This window comes from Triticum urartu, unplaced genomic scaffold (assembly GCF_056163025.1).
Source record: "Triticum urartu cultivar PI428250 unplaced genomic scaffold, HENAU_Tu73 scaffold2, whole genome shotgun sequence".
Taxonomy (NCBI): domain Eukaryota; kingdom Viridiplantae; phylum Streptophyta; class Magnoliopsida; order Poales; family Poaceae; genus Triticum; species Triticum urartu.
The window spans coordinates 5,517,185-5,536,067 of record NW_028260368.1 but is presented as its reverse complement, the minus strand read 5'-3'; the positions used below and the strand labels follow the sequence as shown (position 1 = coordinate 5,536,067).

At 35.6% G+C, this 18,883-nt stretch overlaps 3 non-coding genes across 3 annotated transcripts; 1 reads left to right on the top strand and 2 right to left on the bottom strand.

Moving 5' to 3' along the window:
* The first annotated feature begins 150 nt into the window (after positions 1–150).
* On the top strand, positions 151–223 carry TRNAF-GAA (transfer RNA phenylalanine (anticodon GAA)). The gene has a single exon. It is a non-coding gene; the product is annotated as a tRNA-Phe (tRNA).
* Positions 224–16,868: 16,645 nt separating this feature from the next.
* On the bottom strand, positions 16,869–16,942 carry TRNAW-CCA (transfer RNA tryptophan (anticodon CCA)). The gene has a single exon. It is a non-coding gene; the product is annotated as a tRNA-Trp (tRNA).
* Positions 16,943–17,081: 139 nt separating this feature from the next.
* TRNAP-UGG (transfer RNA proline (anticodon UGG)) lies at positions 17,082–17,155 on the bottom strand. Its single transcript has one exon. It is a non-coding gene; the product is annotated as a tRNA-Pro (tRNA).
* Between the last annotated feature and the right edge of the window lie 1,728 nt (positions 17,156–18,883).

The window sequence follows — 18,883 nt, the reverse complement described above, 5'->3', positions numbered from 1 at the left end:
ATTTTTAAGTTTTATTTAAGTAAACCATGCACAATGCATAGGACTACCCCCCCCATTTTCAAATTTAAAATTTGAAATACTTTAATTAATTTTTAGTCCTTTTAATTGACATAGATACAAATACTCTACTAGGATGATGCACAAGAAAAGGTCAGGATAGCTCAGTTGGTAGAGCAGAGGACTGAAAATCCTCGTGTCACCAGTTCAAATCTGGTTCCTGGCAGAGAAAAAAAAAAAAAGATCCACCGAATAGGTATTGATCCAAATACCTCGAGATGGATTGTGATACATATTCATTAATAATATTTATTCATCTAAGTGGATAAATCTATAATATAAATATAGAGGCACTTCTTTTTCTTTTTAAAGAAGTTTTAAAATATATCTTTTCTTTATGATAAAGAAGGGGGTGAGATTCCCCTTTATTTTTTTGCGTTTCTTAATTTTGTATTCCGCTATTCCGACGAATATTTTTTTAGTCTTGCTTATCTTTATCTTATCTTATTTTCCTAGTTGTGCTAAGTAATGTGCGCGGTACAAAGTTCCTGGTAGAGAACTTCTTTGAGTCATCCTATTTTTCTGTTCATATGAAGGAAATTAATATGCGATTTTCAAAATAGGGGAATCCAAATGAAACCCTTTTTTTGCTCAGTCTATCTGGAATGCTTTTGTATAATTAGGAATTAATTATAAATAGGTATTCCGTTTCATCTAGGAAAAGAACCTAAAAATATTCCTTGACTTGAATAAAATCTGGAGTTGTGTTGTATAAGTGAGCATGAATTTCTTATCATTCAATGAGCATCTTGTATTTCATAAAAATTGGGGGTTATATAATCCTTACGTAAGGGCCAGCCTATCCAACTTTCAGGCATTAGGATACGTTTAAGGCGCGGATGATTATCATAAGAGATTCCCACCATATCATAAGATTCGCGTTCTTGAAAATCGGCACTTCTCCAAATCCAGAAGACAGACGGAATTCTAGGATTATCCTTTTGGGCAAAGACTTTTATGCAGACTTCTTCTGGATTATCTATACCATATTGTATTCTCGTAAGATGATACACGCTAGCTAAAGATCCACCGGGTGCTACATCATAAGCACATTGGGAGCGTAAATAATTGTAACCATATACATATAAAATGACAGCAATGGAATCCCAATCCCCTGCTTTTATTTGTAAAGTCTCTATTCCTCGGTGATCAAAGCCCAAAGATCTATGAACCACCTCATGTTTGACTAGCCAATTAGATAACCAACCCTGCTGCATTGTCTTCATCTCTCCCTCTTTGTATAAATATTTCACATTTCGGATGCAAGTTTGAAAGATTGCCCTGCTTTTTATTTTTCTACACAAAAGAGCCCCTCTCCTAATTCACTAATTTGTAGGAAGGTACTGAACTTTTGGATTTGAAAAAGTTTCAGAAGATATATCTAATGTAGATGGTGATTGATAGAGCAATTCTTGCTCATAAGTTCCTGTATGAGTACTGCGCCTAACATAAAGCTTGTGACTGGTAGTAAAACATCTATTTTTATTTTGAGATAGAGTTTGATCCTCAACTATTTCTCGCGATATCTTCTTACGAAGTTTTGTTAGGGCATCTATAACTGCCTCCGGTTTAGGTGGGCAGCCCGGCAAGTAGACATCCACAGGAATTAACTTATCAACTCCCCGAACAGTACTATAGGAATCCGTACTGAACATTCCCCCTGTAATAGTACAGGCTCCCATAGCAATGACGTATTTTGGTTCAGGCATTTGCTCGTATAATCTCACTAAAGAGGGAGCCATTTTCATTGTTACCGTACCGGCTGTTAAAATTAGGTCTGCTTGCCTAGGACTTGATCTTGGTACCAATCCATAACGATCAAAGTCGAATCGTGAGCCTATTAATGAAGCAAATTCAATGAAACAACAACTGGTACCGTATAGAAGGGGCCATAAACTGGAGAGTCTTGACCAATTCGAAAGATCATTTGGTGTAGTTGAAATAACAGAATTGGAACTTGTTTGGTCAAGTAAGGGAAACTCAATCAAATTCATAACTGTCTCAATAGAATCTTTTCCTTCTTTTTTTTTGTCTAAATATTCAGTTAAGACCATTCCAAGGCTCCTTTTCGCCATGCATAAACTAAACCAACAACTAAGATAAGCACGAAAATCAAAGCTTCGATAAAAACGGATACACCCAATACGTCGAAACTCATTGCCCAAGGGTATAGAAAGACGGTTTCCACATCAAAAACAACAAAAACGAGCGCAAACATATAATAGCGTATTCGGAATTGTACCCAAGCCCCTCCCATGGGTTCTATACCCGATTCATAACTAGAAAGCTTCTCTGGTCCTTCACTAACCGGGGCTAAAAGTCCTGAAATCGAAAATGCCAAAATAGGAATAAGGCTTGCTATTATTAGAAATGTCCAAAAAATATCATATTCGTGAAGCAGAAACATAATGTACTCCCATTAATGTGGAATAGGCGGAACTTAAATTAGTCAATTCAATTCAGCATTGTCAATTTATCCAGAACTTCTCTCTTTTCCTCGGTGAAACAAGAATCTTTTTTGTTCAAACAAAAGCGCTTAGTTTAAGTTTAGCCTTTGTTTCCTCTGTGCTGCATCTTCTTTAAAGATTCATCCAATGGAATCCCAACTCCCTTTCTTTTGGATTTCCATTCTATTTAGATATGGTGTATGTAGATCTAATTCTTATATAAAGAAAACTTTCTCGTTTCACTTTGTCTCGCTTTCTCTAGAATCTCTAGAAAAAAGAATAGCTCTATCCTTTATTTAATATTTAATAATAAAATAATAAGAGACTATTAAATAAAAATGAGAATACTACTAAATTAGAACCTAATTAAGATAGTAGGACTAATCTATGCAGTATAATTAATGAGAAGTAATACTATAAAATAAAAATAAAGAACTCTATTTCAGAACTATGAGACAGAATATTCTGTTTTCTTATTTACTCTTTACTTTATTTTTTCTATTTAAAGTTGATCAATTTACATAATGTATCTATAAACAAAGTAATAAATATACTTAAAACAAAGTAGGAATTCGCAAAATGGATAAAATCATTGCAGTTATTATAGGGAAGTCTAGAGATATCCTATTTGAAGGAGGACGGGATTCAAATCAGGGAAAGGATCCTTTCTTCTATTGATTTGATAGAAATTCGTTTTTCTTTTCCTGTCTGTATGATTTTGATTTTCGATGAATGAGCCTTTGGTAATGCTTTTATCTCTATTCTATGTCGCAGGCGCCTATCCAGTCTATAAACAAATACTAATGAGAAAATGAAAACTATACTAAACTAAAGAAAACATAGGATAGAGATCCTAAAATCTAAAAAAGGGCATATTAGGGCTATACGGATTCGAACCGTAGACCTTCTCGGTAAAACAGATCAAACGGATTATTATCGAAATGATTTGAACTGTTTCAAAGACCCAACATGCATTTTTTTGCATTGGGCTCTTTCATAAACTGATTTAAAGATCAGTTAGTCCACCATAGTTTTTCTTTACGGAAAGATAATGAGATGGCTCCCTGTGCTCTGATTGATTTTTTGTATTATGATCTATCTAGGAGCAATACCAAAGTGTTTCAAAGGAGGATTACCTTGACTTAGGTCTGCCTCCGGTCTAAATTAAATCAACCTAAGTGAAATGGAGTCTCTATCGTTCCACTGCAAGAGTTAACTATGAGACTTCATACACCTTAAAGTTCATAGAACGAAAAGAAGTTTTTTGGAGGCCCTTATCCTCATTACGCCTAGCATTTAGTGGGCTGGATATTTACCTTATCAACTAGCAAATCCATAAGGGTTCTATTTGATTAGGCACCTGAATTGGCACCTGAATCGGACTGAACCGACTGTTTGTCAGGCTACTGTTCTCCTATTCTCTCGAATCTATGAAGTAAGACATTGATTTTGCAATAAGATCGATTATGTTCATTGCATAATAAGCTCCTTTGAAAAGCATTGGCGCACGTGTAAACGAGTTGCTCTACCGAACTGAGCTATAGCCCTTATCAGAGATATCTTAACATATAGATAATTTCTTGTCAAGATGAATATTTTCTAATGCCAGAGGATACCCTTTGATCTGTATCTGTTTAGTATTTAGTTTAGTATTTAGTATATAACAGACCAATAACAGAGCGGTATTGCTTAGAAAAGGGATTCAATATATAATCGATCGAAGTAATGGTCTTCCTTTGTGGTGATAAATTGCCTACTTAACTCAGTGGTTAGAGTATTGCTTTCATACGGCGGGAGTCATTGGTTCAAATCCAATAGTAGGTAAGTAGGTAGAAAAATTACTAGATAGCATTGGACTTACTTCGCTTCGCTATCTAATAACTTTTTCTACCCCTCTTCCCTTTTTCTTTGTATCAACTATAAACCACTGGATTGTCTTCAATTGGATGGGGGAATCCAATTGACAGCCTCGATTCGTATCCTAGCTCGTCTGAGAGCGAGCTTCGCTTCAACCAAATCTTTCGTACCCTCAGCTTTACTCAAGTTAGCTTCGGCTATTTCAAGTGCCTTTTGAGCTTCTTCCGGATCAATATCACTACCCAGTTCCGCATCATTTCCTAAAATGATGATCTCATTATTAACTATTCTCGCAAAACCGCTCCACAGAATCGCTGTTAACCATTGGTCGTTGAGGAGGCGTATTCTCAAAGGACCCATATCTACTGCTGTGTTAATGGGGGCGTGGTTTGGTAATACGCCAATTTGGCCACTATTAGTGGATAAAATGATTTCTTTCACTTCACAATCCCAAATAATTCGCTTAGGAGTCAGTACATAAAGATTTAATTTCATTTCTTCGATTTGTTCTCCTCTTCTAAGGTTATAGCTTTCGTGCTAGCTTCATCGATGTTACCCACCAAATAAAAAGCCTGTTCAGGTAGGCCGTCTAATTCTCCGGAAAGGATTAGTTGAAATCCCCTAATAGTTTCCGCAAGAGCAACATACTTTCCTGGAGAACCAGTAAAAACTTCTGCCACAAAGAACGGTTGTGATAAGAAACGCTCAATTTTTCTTGCTCTTGCTACAGTTAAACGATCCTCTTCCGATAATTCATCCAAGCCAAGAATTGCGATAATGTCCTGAAGTTCTTTGTAACGTTGTAAAGTTTCCTTAACTCTTTGCGCAGTTTCATAATGTTCGTTGCCAACGATCCGAGGCTGTAACATAGTCGAGGTTGAATCTAAAGGATCTACTGCTGGATAAATACCCTTGGAAGCTAATCCTCTGGAAAGTACGGTAGTAGCATCCAAATGTGCAAATGTTGTGGCAGGGGCAGGGTCGGTCAAATCGTCTGCAGGTACATAAACTGCTTGAATCGAAGTTATAGATCCCTTTTTAGTAGAAGCAATTCTTTCTTGCAAAGAACCCATTTCTGTACTAAGAGTAGGTTGATAACCCACTGCGGAGGGCATTCTCCCTAATAAAGCGGATACCTCTGATCCTGCTTGAACAAAACGAAAGATATTATCGATAAATAAAAGCACGTCTTGCTTATTAACATCTCGGAAATATTCCGCCATAGTTAGGGCAGTTAAACCAACTCTCATACGAGCTCCCGGTGGTTCATTCATTTGGCCATAGACTAGAGCTACCTTTGATTCCTCAATATTTTTTTCATTAATTACTCCGGATTCCTTCATTTCCATATAAAGATCATTTCCTTCACGAGTCCGTTCCCCTACTCCACCGAATACGGATACGCCCCCATGAGCTTTAGCAATGTTATTGATTAATTCCATGATCAGTACTGTTTTACCTACTCCAGCCCCCCCAAATAGTCCTATTTTTCCTCCACGTCGATAAGGAGCTAAAAGATCGACGACCTTAATACCTGTTTCAAAGATGGATAATTTCGTATCTAACTCGATAAAGGCAGGCGCAGATCTATGAATAGGGAACGTTGCACTACTATCTACAGGACCCAAATTGTCAACAGGCTCCCCAAGAACGTTGAAAATTCGTCCGAGAGTAGCTCCACCGACCGGAACACTGAGAGGAGCTCCCGTGTCAATCACTTCCATTCCTCTCATCAACCCGTCCGTAGCACTCATAGCTACAGCTCTAACTCGATTATTTCCTAATAATTGTTGTACCTCACAAGTCACATTAATTTGCTTATCGGCAGTGTCTCTACTCTGGACTACCAAAGCGTTATAAATATAAGGTAACTTGCCTGGGGGAAAAGTGACATCCAGCACGGGTCCAATAATTTGATCGATACGACCTGTACTTTTTTCTTCAATTGTGGAAACCCCGGGAGGAGAAGTAGTAGGATTGGTTCTCATAATTATCACATAATTAAAAAAAAGGAATTTGTCGAAATTTTTCTTTTTTTATTGTTGAATAATGCCAAATCAAATCAAAAAAAATCCAAAAGTAAAAAGGAAATGAATTAGTTAATTCAATAAGAGAGAAAAGGGGACCAGGACTTGATTTCGTTGCCCAAGCGAATCCCATTCAATCGTTTACTCATGGAATGAGTCCATTGGAAAGTTCAATCAATCTTTTTTTTCATATACATTTTGCCTTTTGTGGAGGATCTGTGCCTACTCTACTTTCCTATCTAGGACTTCGATATACAAAATATATACTACTGTGAAGCATAGATTGCTGTCAACAAAGAATTTTATTAGTATTTAGTTAGGTATTTGCATTCAAAATAAGAAAAGAGAACTATTAAGAACTTGTAAAATAAGGATTAGGAATTAATTTGGGTTGCGCTATATCTATCAAAGAGTATACAATAATTATGGATTTGGTAAATCAAATCCATGGTTTAATAACGAACCGTGTTAACTTACCATAACAACAACTCAATTCCTATCGAATTCCTATATTGGAATTCCTATAGGATAGAACATACACAGGGTGTACGCATTATATATGAATGAAACATATTCATTAACCTAAGCATGCCCTCAATTTTCTTTAATGAGTTGATATTATATTAATTGAATATCCTTTTTGTTTTACGAGATTTTTGCTAAAGTTTCATTTACGCCTAATTAACATCGAGTAGACCCTGTTATTGTGAGAATTCTTAATTCAAGAGTTATAGGGAGGGACTTATGTCACCACAAACAGAAACTAAAGCAGGTGTTGGATTTCAAGCTGGTGTTAAAGATTATAAATTGACTTACTACACCCCAGAGTATGAAACTAAGGATACTGATATCTTGGCAGCATTCCGAGTAAGTCCTCAGCCTGGGGTTCCGCCCGAAGAAGCAGGGGCTGCAGTAGCTGCCGAATCTTCTACTGGTACATGGACAACTGTTTGGACTGATGGACTTACCAGTCTTGATCGTTACAAAGGACGATGCTATCACATCGAGCCTGTTGCTGGGGAAGACAACCAATGGATCTGTTATGTAGCTTATCCATTAGACCTATTTGAAGAGGGTTCCGTTACTAACATGTTTACTTCCATTGTAGGTAACGTATTTGGTTTCAAAGCCCTACGTGCTCTACGTTTGGAGGATCTACGAATTCCCCCTACTTATTCAAAAACTTTCCAAGGCCCGCCTCATGGTATCCAAGTTGAAAGAGATAAGTTGAACAAGTACGGTCGTCCTTTATTGGGATGTACTATTAAACCAAAATTGGGATTATCCGCAAAAAATTATGGTAGAGCGTGTTATGAGTGTCTACGTGGTGGACTTGATTTTACCAAAGATGATGAAAACGTAAACTCACAACCATTTATGCGCTGGAGAGACCGTTTTGTCTTTTGTGCCGAAGCTATTTATAAATCACAGGCCGAAACCGGTGAAATCAAGGGGCATTACTTGAATGCGACTGCGGGTACATGTGAAGAAATGATTAAGAGAGCTGTATTTGCAAGAGAATTAGGGGTTCCTATTGTAATGCATGACTACTTAACTGGGGGATTCACCGCAAATACTACTTTGGCTCATTATTGCCGCGACAATGGCCTACTTCTTCACATTCACCGTGCAATGCATGCAGTTATTGATAGACAGAAAAATCATGGTATGCATTTCCGTGTATTAGCTAAAGCATTGCGTATGTCTGGGGGAGATCATATCCACTCCGGTACAGTAGTAGGTAAGTTAGAAGGGGAACGCGAAATGACTTTAGGTTTTGTTGATTTATTGCGCGATGATTTTATTGAAAAAGATCGTGCTCGCGGTATCTTTTTCACTCAGGACTGGGTATCCATGCCAGGTGTTATACCGGTAGCTTCAGGTGGTATTCATGTTTGGCATATGCCAGCTCTGACCGAAATCTTTGGGGACGATTCTGTATTACAATTTGGTGGAGGAACTTTAGGACATCCTTGGGGAAATGCACCTGGTGCAGCAGCTAATCGAGTGGCTTTAGAAGCCTGTGTACAAGCTCGTAACGAAGGGCGCGATCTTGCTCGCGAAGGTAATGAAATTATCCGAGCAGCTTGCAAATGGAGTCCTGAACTAGCCGCAGCTTGTGAAGTATGGAAGGCGATCAAATTCGAGTTCGAGCCGGTAGATACTATTGATTAACTAGATAAAACTAAAGATAAAGAAGGTATAAATAAAAAAGAAACGAAATAAAAAGAGAAAAAAATCAGTTATGAAATGCAGTAATTCTTCTTTATTCTTCTAATTGATTGCAATTAAACTCGGCTCAATCTTTTTTAGAAAAAAAAGATTGAGCCGAATAAAAATAGATCATGATATGATCATGAGACTTGACAAATTGAGATTCGTCTATTCTATATATCTAGAATATATATATTAAGGTATAATACAATAAAGAAATACAAATAAAATAATAAAATAATAAAATATAGTATTATCATATGATAATGATAATGGAATCAAATACGCAGTATTTACAGAAAAAAGTCTTCGTTTATTGGGAAAGAATCAATATACTTTTAATGTCGAATCGGGATTCACTAAGACAGAAATAAAGCATTGGGTCGAACTCTTCTTTGGTGTTAAGGTGGTAGCTGTGAATAGCCATCGACTACCTGGAAAAGGTAGAAGAATAGGACCTATTCTGGGCCATACAATGCATTACAGACGTATGATCATTACCCTTCAACCGGGTTATTCTATTCCACTTCTAGATAGAGAAAAAAACTAAAGGAGAATGAATGAAAAAAGACATAGTTTGGAAGTTAGACCTTTTTATAGGACTCTCTTTCAATTTCAAAAAAGAGGACGTTTGAAACTTTTAACAGGCGTAATCGTGAGTCAACAAGTGACTCGAACTGTGTGTAAAAAAAGAAGCATTTTTTTTTTTTCAAAATGCTAGAACTAGATAAGGAAGTTTTCTATAACCTTGAGAAAAAGGATAAAAAGGTAGTTTTTTTTTAGTTTATGACTCCGATCAAGAGCGAGAAATCCTTGATTTGGGATTGGACATAGAACCTGGACCCATCGTAGAGACGTTTAGTTCAAAAGAAAGGATCGTATCCTGATGGTAAGAATTATACTTTCGTGGAAATACAGCGCTATAGACTTCAATGCGGTAGAGTAGACGTTTTGTTTCTAATTTTTCTGGACCAAACCTCCGCTCCGACCCAACGATACAATGAATTTTTTCTGTTCATATTCATAAATAAAAAAGATTCGGAATCGCAATGCTACTATATGCGTCCAGAGGAGTATTTGGAATAATATTCTTCTATAATCCATTATTGCGGGGGGTCTTACTAACAGGGCTTCGCTGCACGGGACAGGTCTTCGTCGAAAAGCTAACTCCACCCGGCATTTTCATACCCTTTCTTTGGTGGTATATCGCCTTTTAAAGTCTAAGAGGGTAGTAGGGGATCTATAGTAGGTAAGATAATTTGCCCTTTGATTTTGATTGAATATACTATTTTTCCGCCTTTACCACGCATTATTGTATGCGCTTCTAGAGAAGTATGTATGCAGGAAGTAAATTCTAACCGCTTTCTTTTGAATCCAATTTCAAATTAGATTAGAAAGATAGAAAGGCCATGAGGATGGGAAAATCAAAATAAAATCTTTTTAATTAGTTCTCCTTTTTTGGAATTTTCTTATTATCCTTTCATTTTTTTTACAGAATATTTTTCAAACTAAAAATAAAAAATACAATACAATAGTCAATATTCCTTATAATAGATATACTTAATTATATCATAAGAATCTTAAGATATTTTTCGACTAGATAGAAATAGTAAATTTGAATTGAGACACCTATTCCATGACGGATTTAAACTTACCTTCTATTTTCGTGCCTTTAGTAGGCTTAGTATTTCCGGCAATTGCAATGACTTCTTTATTTCTTTATGTGCAAAAAAATAAGATTGTCTAGTATTTTTTAGTGTAAGTAATATAATATGGTAGGGTATGTGGCTTTTTCTACACACACTTTCTACACACAAATGAAAAACGGTTATGGATGCGGATATAGGCTACGAGCATAAATGCATGAATATGCAGAGCCAGGTATAGCGAGTTTTATTTTATTTATTTTAATTGAATCAACGAATATTTTTTGAATAGAAAGTCAATGTATCTAACCTATTATTTCACAGGAGTACTAGTTGCTGAAGGCGATTTCAGAATCAAAAAAAGTAAAGTCAAAATTATTTAGCTTATTCTCTCAATTTCAATCGACCGCTGCTGGATTTAGTATATCTAATATGAATTGGCGATCAGAACACATATGGGTAGAACTTCTAAAAGGTTCTCGAAAAAGGGGTAATTTTTTCTGGGCCTGTATTCTTTTTCTAGGTTCACTAGGATTCTTATCGGTTGGGATTTCCAGTTATCTTGGTAAGAATATTATATCTATACTTCCATCTCAAGAAATTCTTTTTTTTCCGCAGGGGGTCGTGATGTCTTTCTACGGAATCGCAGGCCTATTCATTAGCTCCTACTTGTGGTGTACTATTTTGTGGAATGTAGGTAGTGGTTATGACCGATTCGATAGAAAAGAGGGAATAGTGTGCATTTTTCGTTGGGGATTCCCTGGAATAAAACGTCGCGTCTTCCTTCGATTCCTTATGCGGGATATCCAATCAATTAGAATTCAGGTTAAAGAGGGTCTTTATCCTCGTCGTATTCTTTATATGGAAATCCGGGGCCAGGGGATCATTCCCTTGACTCGTACTGATGATAAATTTTTTACTCCACGAGAAATTGAACAAAAAGCTGCCGAATTGGCCTATTTCTTGCGCGTACCAATTGAAGTATTTTGAGGTATCTTTTTTGAACTGAGTTGAATGAAGAAAAGAAGAATTGGAAGAAGAAAAGTTTTCTCAACACAGGGAGGAAGTCCCTTCTAAATTGGATTTGTTATTGTAAGGGGATTTTTAAGTATTTATCTAAAGGAAGGAACAAACGAGGATAAGAGAAATTTGCTTTTAATTTTTTTTTATCCAAGTTAGATATATCGCATACTATTCTTCCTTTTTCATCCGAAAGGGCTTTTTTTTTATTCTATTTCACTATTTCATTCCATCTAGATCTAAGAAAGAACCCAATGCACTGAAATTCCACTAATAACTAATATACAAAAAAGAAGAATAGATACAGGGTATCAAACCTATAGAGTTTTTGCTTCAAAGAAATAGAAATATCATGAAATAGAAATATCATCATATAGAGTCAGGGAATGGAATAGAGTCAGCGAATGAAGCATATTCATTAACAACTCCATTTACAGATCAAAAATGAAAAAAAAGAAAGCATTGCCTTCTTTACTATATCTTGTATTTATCGTACTTTTGCCTTGGGGGGTCTCTTCCTCATTTAACAAATGTCTGGAACTTTGGATTAAGAATTGGTGGAATACCAGGCAATCCGAAACTCTCTTAACTGATATTCAAGAGAAAAGGATTCTAGAAAGATTCATAGAATTAGAAGAACTTTCTCTCTTGGACGAGATGATAAAAGGGAAACTAAAGACACATGTACAAAAACCTCCTACAGGAATACACAAGGAAATAATACAATGGGTCAAAATAAATAATGAGGATCATCTCCATACCATTTTGCATTTCTCGACAAATATAATCTGTTTGGCTATTCTAAGTGGTTCTTTTTTTCTGGGTAAAGAGGAACTTGTCATTTTGAATTCTTGGGTTCAGGAATTCTTCTATAATTTAAATGACTCAATAAAAGCTTTTTTTATTCTTTTAGTTACTGATTTTTTTGTTGGATTTCACTCCACCCGTGGTTGGGAACTAGTAATTCGTTGGGTCTACAACGATTTTGGATGGGCTCCTAACGAGCTTATTTTCACTATTTTTGTTTGTAGTTTTCCAGTAATTCTAGATACATGTTTGAAATTTTGGGTCTTTTTTTGTTTAAATCGTCTATCTCCTTCGCTTGTAGTCATTTATCATTCAATTAGTGAAGCATAAATTCATTTGATCTCCCGATATTAATATTAATCAAATTAGCAAGCATCTTTTTTTAGAAAGAAAGCCCTTTTCCATTTTAGCAAAATTCTTTCTATTTATACCTACTTTAAGGTATTCATCATTGCAGTACAACTGTTGCAGTAGAATGACAACAGATTCGTGTATAGGGAACTAGATTAGCTTAGCTACCTATCTAATTTATTGTAGAAATTCTGGGATCTGCGATTGGACATGGAAAATAGAAATACTTTTTCTTGGGTAAAGGAACAGATAACTCGATCGATTTCTGTATCGATCATGATATACGTAATAACTCGGACATCTATTTCAAATGCATATCCCATTTTTGCGCAGCAGGGTTATGAAAACCCACGAGAAGCAACTGGACGAATTGTATGTGCCAATTGCCATTTAGCTAGCAAGCCCGTCGATATTGAAGTTCCCCAAGCTGTGCTTCCCGATACTGTATTTGAAGCAGTTCTTCGAATTCCTTATGATATGCAATTGAAACAAGTTCTTGCTAATGGAAAAAAGGGAGGGTTGAATGTAGGTGCTGTTCTTATTTTGCCCGAGGGATTCGAATTAGCGCCGCCCGATCGTATTTCCCCTGAGTTAAAAGAAAAGATAGGAAATCTTGCTTTTCAGAGTTATCGTCCCGATAAAAAAAACATTCTTGTGATAGGCCCTGTTCCCGGTAAGAAATATAGTGAAATTGTCTTTCCCATTCTTTCCCCTGATCCTGCTACGAAGAAAGATGCTCATTTCTTAAAATATCCCATATATGTAGGGGGAAACCGAGGAAGAGGACAGATCTATCCTGATGGTAGCAAGAGTAACAATACAGTCTATAATGCTACGTCAACAGGTATAGTAAGAAAAATACTACGTAAAGAAAAGGGGGGGTATGAAATATCCATAGTTGATGCATCAGATGGACGCCAAGTGATTGATATTATACCTCCCGGACCAGAACTTCTTGTTTCAGAGGGGGAATCCATCAAGCTTGATCAACCATTAACAAGCAATCCTAATGTGGGAGGTTTTGGTCAGGGGGACGCAGAAATCGTGCTTCAGGATCCATTACGTGTCCAAGGCCTTTTGTTCTTCTTCGCATCCGTTATTTTGGCACAAGTTTTTTTGGTTCTCAAAAAGAAACAGTTTGAAAAGGTTCAATTGTACGAAATGAATTTCTAGGTCCCGGGATTTCTTACCATCAAGTTGGTAAAAAGCCTCGATTTATTGGCAATTGCTAGAATTATCTATGATCTATTTTGGAAATCCTTTTTTTGTTTAGACTGCTTTTTGTTTATGAGATGTCTGGAATTCCTTATTTATATCCCATGCAAAAGAAGAGAATCCAAGGCAAAGGCGAGAACAATCAAATTAAAATTTCTTCTTTTTCGGAGGGATTGCAGGTCTTCTTAATCGTCTATTCGGCACAAGAAAAAGCCTTTTTCTTGTGCCGATTCTTCTTGTATCAAAATAAGAATCCTTTTTCTTCCTAATTCGTCAAAGATTACTATTTCTTCTTTATTCGGGTCTGTCTCTTGGACCTCTTTTTCTTTTGCTTAGGTTTAGCCGAGGTAGTGGACAAACAGAGGGGAAGAAAATATGGCGGGGGAAAAATTTCTTGTGATTGTGAGCAAATTGCTTGGCTTGTTTAATTAAGTTCAACTTCAAATTTACAGAAATTTTGCAAAAAAAAAGTAAACTCTTCCATTGAAGGTTTTTTTATTTTTAGGCTAGTTGAATAGTTTTGATTAAGGTTTTATTAGTTTATTACTCGAAACTAAATCAAGGATTTTCAGGATACTTCCTTCGTGGAATAAGATATTGGATCCTCGAGTGATCTCTTTTTCTTGTTGCTTCATAAGAGTGAATCGAATAGATTCAATTCGCGTTATAAGAGTAAAATAAAAATTCCGCGGGTCCTTTCCGCTCTAATCAGATAAAGGGGGGTAAGGACCCGCTAAGCTCCTACTTTTTCATGTTTACAATCTGGTCCCTCCGATTACTATAGAGATGAACCCAATCCAGAATATGAACCATAAAAGAAAACACCTACTAAACCAATCACAGCAATACCAGCTACAGTACCTATCAGCCAAAGAGGAATTCTTCCAGTAGTATCGGCCATTTCCCCTACTTTCCTCCACATTTTATCAATTGGTCATGCTAGAGACAAAAACAGTCATGGGTAGTTATAAGGATGGTATCCTTCCAAATGGGATAAGAGAATTCTTATTAGTCTCTTTCTTTCTCTCAATTGAAGAAGTAATTGGAAAATAAAACAGCAAGTACAAAAATGAGTAATAAACCCCAGTATAGACTGGTACGATTCAATTCAACATTTTGTTCATTCGGGTTTGATTGTGTCATAGTTCTATAGTTGGAATTTGTTTTATCGTTGGATGAACTGCATTGCTGATATTGATCCCAAGAAAAAAACAGTAGGTACAGCTAGTCCGTGAATAGCCAGCCATCGCACTGTAAAAATAGGATAGGTTCGATCTATGGTCATTGAGGGCCTCCTAAAAGGATCTACTAAATTCATCGAGTTGTTCTAAAGAATCAAAACGGTCGGTTATTAACGGAATTCCTTGTCGGCTTTCCGTGAAATACTCGTTTGGCCTAGGACTTCCAAACACGTCATAAGCTAAACCCGTACTGACAAATAACCAACCCGCAATGAATAGGGAAGGTATAGTAATGCTATGAATAACCCAGTATCGAATACTGGTAATAATATCAGCAAAAGAACGTTCTCCCGTGCTTCCAGACATGCTGAACTCCCAAAATTTTTGTACATTCAAAAAAGGAATTGATTCCGTAAAAGATGGGATCGACCAGTAAATAGAAAATTACTGATATTTCATCCTTGTGAGATTGTCAATTTTGTACCAAAGGTGTATTTTGAGTATACCGAATTAGTATAGCTATCCTTCCTATGGCACAGCAATCTGGTTTTGCCTGGTTCCGAAACATAATTACTTTTTTATTTTTTTTTTGTCTATAGGTAAGCTATATGTTATTCAAGGCATCAATAGAAAACCCCATTTTTGTAGGTTCTACTTACTTTTCATTGGCTTCGGAATAATAGAGTAATTCGGAATAGCAGCCAAAATCTTGGGAAAATCTAAGTTAATGATCAATAGGTTTGGATAAATAATTTAGGAAGGATATTCTCATACTGACACAATACAAGGACAAGTATATGTGAAATCTATCCTTTCATAATTCGTAATTCATCCTTGTATTGTTTGTTGGATTAGGTCTAACTTTCTTGACCAAACTGCGAGCGCGGAACTTTACGAGATGAAATAGGGAAAGACAGAAGATAGAATAGAACTTAAAAGGATAATTGAAGTGACTCGTCTTCGAATCTACTTTGGTTGGAGTTCGAAAAAGGAATAAAAATAAAGTAAATTCAAGGAAGAGCTTTCTTTTTTTTTTTTTTTTAACAGCCCCTTGGCAGGTCGTGGAATGCTTTTGTTCTCCTCTTATTCCATATGGAATACAATCAGTTAAAATAAGAAGGAATAGGGGAATATTCGATCGTTCACTCCAAAAAGAGGGTCCTATTGAAAAAGAAATTATCCAAAATAGAAAGAAGTTTTTTTTTTCAAATTCAATTGTTTATTTATCTCTTATTCAAAAATTTCCCTGAAAATTGAATTTCTTTTTTTCATTCAATGGGGTTAGATGATCTAGTTCTTAATATTATTACTTTACTCAATTGACAAATTCCACAACAAATCTCTTGATTCGGAATTAGGGACTCATGTATCATCTGATGAATCCACTTTCTTTTACACTTCTGTATCTTACTCTATCTTGTTTTTTAGTATTATCTAAAATAACTGATGAATTATGAATTTTCCATAACTTAGGTAAATGCTTTACCAACATATGTAGTGTAGTAAAAAAAAATAAATGGAATTTAACTCTTTCATGCTTACTTTAACTAGTTATTTTGGTTTTCTACTGGCTGCTTTAACTATAACCCCAGCTCTATTTATTGGCTTGAACAAGATACGCCTTATTTGAATTGACTGAATAATTATAATTCAGAAAAGAAAAATCTTTCTTTGGGATTCCTGGCATTCTACGACTCTTTTCCAGACTAATTAGGAATTCTTTTCTTGGTCATTGAGATTCGTGGATAATTTAGAGTACTATTTAGGGATAGATCGTACCTCTTTTTTTATCCCCTCGAACAAATCGAAATGATTGAAGTTTTTCTATTTGGAATCGTCTTAGGCCTAATTCCTATTACTTTAGCGGGATTATTCGTGACTGCGTATTTGCAATACAGGCGTGGGGATCAGTTGGATCTTTGATTGAGTCATTTTTTTTTTTTGATTGACCTCCTCCAGACCAGAGAGGAGGTCAAATTGAAATTGGAGTTACAATTCAATTTTGTTAAGTTATTTTACTCTGCTTCGACATAAAATAGATGGAATCACGCTCTGTAGGATTTGAACCTACGACATCGGGTTTTGGAGACCCGCGTTCTACCGAACTGAACTAAGAGCGCTTTCATTCATTCAAAAAGAAAATCTTTTTCTATTCCTAATGTATCTCACGTACGTATAGTCTCCACAAATTCAAGTTATACCCACTTTACTTTAATTGATCTCGTCGCTACTGCCTATAAAGAAGAAAGAAGTAATAGGTAGGGATGACAGGATTTGAACCTGTGACATTTTGTACCCAAAACAAACGCGCTACCAAGCTGCGCTACATCCCTTTTCCAAATTAAATTGTTGTACAATGCCATTGTACACAATTCCTGTCTTCTTTTCCACATCATAATTTTCTTCTTCTTTCTTTCTCTATCTATATATAGAACCCTCGTGTCATTTCTTCTTTTTGGTCTCATATAATTAAGGAATTATATACATATAAAATCCAATATAATTTCGCCTATAAAAGAAGGATTACTTTTCCTTGGTAATATATAGGAAGAAGGGGTCATCTTTTTCTTTTTTAGGGATAGGAAAATTTCGTCGATATGGTTCATTTTATATATAGCATAACAATCTTGGGCAAGAGTTTATGATCATATATGTATTCCAACAAGGAAGGAGGATTTTCAATGCGGGATATAAAAACATATCTCTCTGTAGCACCCGTGCTAAGTACTCTATGGTTTGGTGCTTTAGCAGGTTTATTGATAGAAATTAATCGTTTATTCCCAGATGCTTTGTCATTCCCTTTTTTTTAATTCTAGTTATTGCTATGGGAGGGATAGATTTCTTCGTGATATGACAAAATTTGATCCTTTTCAATCTTTTTTTAGTATCGGAAGGAAAAAGAAAGAAAAGATGGATTGGGTTGAACCTCAGAGTCATTAAAAATTTGGTAAACCCCATTTTTGAAAATAGAAATTCAATTTAAAGGGGTACCCAAGCTAAATAAGGCCTCAGAAATCAGAGCATAGAAAAGGCGGGGCTGGCTAATTAAATGAAAGGATTTCGAACCAAAATCTTTGCTAATTCGACAAGGATTGTATTCTTTAATTATTTCTCTATTTTTTATTACTTAATTAAAGAATAAAAAAAAATTATTCTAATGAATTTTATTCTTCTTCTTCGGATTCAAAATAGAAGAATAAAAGAATAAGTAGAAGAATTAAGTTAAGTCAATCCAAAAAGAAAAGGAGGTTCATGGCCAAGGGAAAAGATGTTAGAATCAGAGTTATTTTGGAATGCATCAGTTGTGTTCGAAAAGGTGCCAATGAGGAATCGACGGGGATTTCTAGATATAGTACTCAAAAGAATCGCCACAATACACCCGGACAATTAGAATTCAAAAAATTTTGTCGTTATTGTCGCAAGCATACGACTCATCACGAAATAAAGAAATAGGAACATCGTGTGTTTGATCTTTCCAAACAACAGAAAGAGTAAGAACTTCATATTTAATATATAAAGAAAACATAGTATAGAATACAAAATACAAATCAACTCATCTGATTTCCGGTAGATATTATTTCATATGTATAGAGGGTATTCATATACTATAATATGAATCAAATAAGATATGGATCAAAGAAAAACTACTTCTTCTGGATCCTAAATTAATAAAATAAAGAAGTGAATTTTCAAATTTTCAAATTTTAAATAAGGAATAAATCATGTATACATCTAAACAACCTTTTCTTAAATCTAAGCAACCCTTTAGTAAATCCAAGCAAACTTTTAATAAATCCAAGCAACCCTTTCGTAAATCCAAGCAAACTTTTCGTAAATTCAAGCAACCTTTTCGTAAATCTAAACAACCTTTTCGTAGGCGTCCCCGGATTGGCCCGGGAGATCGAATTGATTATAGAAACATGAGTTTAATTAATAGATTTATTAGTGAACAAGGAAAAATATTATCGAGACGAATAAATAGATTAACCTTGAAACAACAACGATTAATTACTCTTGCTATAAAACAGGCTCGTATTTTATCTTTCTTACCGTTTCGTAAC